General features: G+C 38.4%; 1 pseudogene; it reads left to right on the top strand.

The window, feature by feature from the left end:
• Positions 1-1,924: 1,924 nt before the first annotated feature.
• Positions 1,925-2,985, top strand: LOC124978223 (replication factor C subunit 3-like; annotated as a pseudogene).
• Positions 2,986-3,940: the final 955 nt, after the last annotated feature.

Here is a 3,940-nt window from a genome sequence, read left to right as displayed (position 1 = left end):
ACTCAGTTTTTCTGATTAATTCCCATTCCTCACTACCTCTGCCAAATGGTACCTGCTTTTTTTAAAATTTTTTTAGTTGTCAATGAACCTGTATTTTACTTATTTATATGTGGTGCTGAGAATTGAACCCAGCACATCACACATGCTAGGCAAGCACTCTACCACTGAGCTATAACCCCAGCCCCAGTACCTGCTTCTGAGTGGTTCCAAAATGTCATGAAGCAGCAAAGAATGGGACAAAGTCACAATTCCATGTGTTTAGGAATATAACAAGTCCAAGGGAGAGTCACAGTGAGAAGTAAAACAATTTTCAATTTTCTATAGATTTTATTTATGTTCTGAGTCTGTATCTGGTCAAATTTCCAAATAAGTCAGAAATTTGCTAATAACTATACATGGCAGACCAACTGAGGGTTTGGGCATCTTCAACCCTAACCCTATTCCTAAGAGCATCACAGGTATTTGACCTAGGACAAGCTGAGAGTTGGAGACACTGAAAGGACAATTTTTTCCTAAAACATCTAATCCACTAGAAACATGTAATCCACTGGTGCCTAAAACTCTCACCACTAAAGACACTGTACAAGTTTAAAGCTCCATCAGTGTGTCCGTATACATTACAGATAAATTGGCTAAAACTTAAGTGCAAATAGACTCAGAAAAAAATGAAAGGAATGAAATTGAAAACAGGAAAGGTTCTCAAGGCATAGACTCAGAATTACATGTAGCATAAAGCTAGAGTCTGTGGGTCTGGATCTAGACTATTTGAATCACATCCTAGCTCTACTACCTACTAACTCTGTGACACTGGGCAACATACCAATCTCTTTACTTTCTTTATTCTCCTGTAAAATGGGATTTTGTGAAGAATAAATGCAACAGAGCAGACCCAGGACAGAAAGGAATATGCAAGTGCTAGTTTTTTATTGTTGTTGTTTTCTTTTCTTTTATTTTCCTTTTTCATGGTGCTAGGGATCCAACTCAGGACCTCACACATGCCAGCTAGTGCTCTTCCATAGAGCCACATCCCCAGCTCACAAATGGTAATTATTATCAGAGGGGAAGAAATGCTGCAAATGACTTAATTTGGGAATGAGCAGATCAAGGTAGCGTTCTAAGACACTGAAAACCAGGAAAGAGGGACAGGTGGGTCTTGTAGAATTCACTAGGAAGAAAACAACATGATAAAAGCATAGTTTAAACTTCTGCCATCCTCATATCAGTCCCAACCTGTTGGAGTTTTTATAGTTTGTTGTCAGAAAATAAAGATGAATGGGGACCAATTCAATGGTTCTCTGAAACTTTATCTTAGTTTAATTCATTCAGAAAGTTTGGTTCTAAGCAATCATTATGAACCATTTTATAGTGCAGTTCCATTTTTAAAAAATTTGAGCAACTTAAATGTGCAAGACAGTTTTCTAGAATCATTTGTAAGAGACACAAGATACATGCTTTATCAGTTTCAAGCAGATCATGATTGAGGTCAGGAAAAGAGTAAGGAAAATGTATTTAGAAATAAAAAAGAAAAAACTGGTAATAATAACAAAAGATGGACTGGGGTTGTGGCTCAGTGGTAGAGTGCTTGCCTAGCACATTTGGGGTACTGGGTTCGATTCTCAGCATCACATAAAAATAAATAAATAAAATAAAGGTATTGTGTCTACTACAACTAAAAACTAAATAAATAAAACATAACAAAAGGTAAGCTAAACAGCTAAGTGAATAAATGAGATGAATTTTGATTTGTTTTCTTGCAAACATATATCCAGTTCTCAAACAGCACAATTAATGAAACATTGCTATAAGGCTGAACAAACAAAAAGTAAATCCCAGTGACAAACACAATGGCATTAAGAAGGTATTCAGTGAAAGGAGGGAGCGCACACGGGGCTTTCAAACTTCAAACCCAGGAGCTCCGGCTGACATGAGTCTCTGGGTGGACAAATACTGTCCATGTTCCTTGGGTGGCTGTACTATCACAAGAAGCAGGTGATCCAGTTGCACAACCTGGTTCAGCATGGTGACTTTCCTCACCTGTGAGTGTATGGACCATCAGGTGCTGGAAAAGAGACAAGAATTATATGTATTCTACGTGAACTTTATGGTGTTGGGGTGGAAAAATTAAGAATTGAACATCAAACCATCACAACTCCATCTAAAAAGAAAATTGAAATCAGCACCATTGCAAGTAATTACCACCTTGAAGTTAATCCCAGTGATGCTGGAAATAGTGACCGGGTGGTAATTCAGGAGATGTTGAAAACAGTGGCACATTCACGGGAACTTGAAACAAACTCTCAAAGAGATTTTAAACTGGTATTATTGACAGAAGTTGATAAACTCACCAGAGATGCTCAACATGCTTTGCATAGAACCATGGAAAAATATATGCCCGCCTGTAGATTGATCGTGTGCTGCAATTCTACATCCAAAGCGATACCACCTACTGTTAGTAGATGCCTGGCAGTTCGTGTGCCTGCTCCAGCATTGAAGATATTTGCCATGTGTTATCTACTGTGTGCAAGAAGGAAGGTCTGAATCTTCCTTCACAACTGGCTCATAGACCTGCAGAAAAGTCCTGTAGAGATCTCAGAAAAGCCCTACTTAAGTGTGCCAAGTACAGCAATATCCTTTCACTGCAGATCAAGAAATCCCTGAGACAGATTGGGAGGTGTATCTGAGGGAGACAGCAAATCCTATTGTCAGTCAGCAGAGGTCTCAAAGTCTCCTGAAGTTCGTGGAAGGCTTTCTGAGCTTTTAACTCATTGTATTCCTCCTGAGATAATAATGAAGAGCATTCTCCCAGAACTTTTGCATAATTTTGATGGACAACTGAAAGGGGAAGTGGCCCAGATGGCAGCTTATTATGAACATCATCTACAACTGGGTAGCAAAGCCATTTATCACTTGGAAACATTTGTAGCCAAATTTATGGCACTTGATAAAAAGTTCATGGAGGACGGATTAGAAGGCATGATGTTCTGATTTCAGTTAGTAATTCTTCCAAATATTTCTTAGTATCAGCTTTTACTCATAATATATATCAGAAGAGATTTGTGTAAAATAAACTGACTTTAAAAAAAAGAAGATATTCAAAAAATATTTGTTCAAAATTACATAAATAACATATTTTTGAGTTTATGTGTGTTATTATATGATATTTAATTCACCATGATTAGACATAATATCAGAAGATCTTGAATTTCCAAAGGAAACAATAGCTGGCATTAGAAGCAGAATCCAGTCTGTCCTTACAACAAAATCAAAGTTTTGTTCAAACACCAAGGAATCGATAAGCAGCAAAAACTCCCTCACCAAGAAACAGATATCCTCTGCTTAAAACCAGAGTTACGGAGCGACAAGGAACGCAGCCTCCCTCTAGTCCACCATCTTGGATTGCCATCCAAAGTTTTGTTCAAAGACAAAAAATTGAAATTGGACTTATACTTTTTCTTCTTCTAAAAGCAGACCTTGAGTCAAGACTTGGATTCAGGTACTTTCCTTTGGGGTTGATCCCAAGAAAGAGTAAGAAAAGAGAGAAGGAAAAAGGAAGGAAGGAATGCTGATCTAGGAGATATTGCCACAAAGTGGCTGTTGTATGTAAGTGCAGAGACCCAACCAGGACCTCCTGAGGAGCATTCTGAATGCTTCCTAGGACTATTCCCCTAAAAGATGGGAAACTGAGGCATCAATTATCCCGCTATTCTCCCTATTGGTGAAGGTTTTAAACAAGGGCATTAGTGCCACATGATGGAGCTTCCAAGTGTGGGAGAAGCTACTAAGACAGAAATCAGTAACTCACTGGAAGTGGAGCATTGGAGCTGGAGGCACCATCCATCACTGCTGCAGATAAAACTTAAAGTAAGTGAAAGGCAGGTAATATAAGCACCCAGGGTGGTCTCCTACAGAACCTTTGCTATATAACTTTACTAATGACCTA

Source organism: Sciurus carolinensis, chromosome 2 (assembly GCF_902686445.1).
Source record: "Sciurus carolinensis chromosome 2, mSciCar1.2, whole genome shotgun sequence".
Classification (NCBI taxonomy): domain Eukaryota; kingdom Metazoa; phylum Chordata; class Mammalia; order Rodentia; family Sciuridae; genus Sciurus; species Sciurus carolinensis.
Note: the sequence above shows the minus strand (reverse complement) of the source record. Positions and strands in the feature narration are given on the sequence as shown.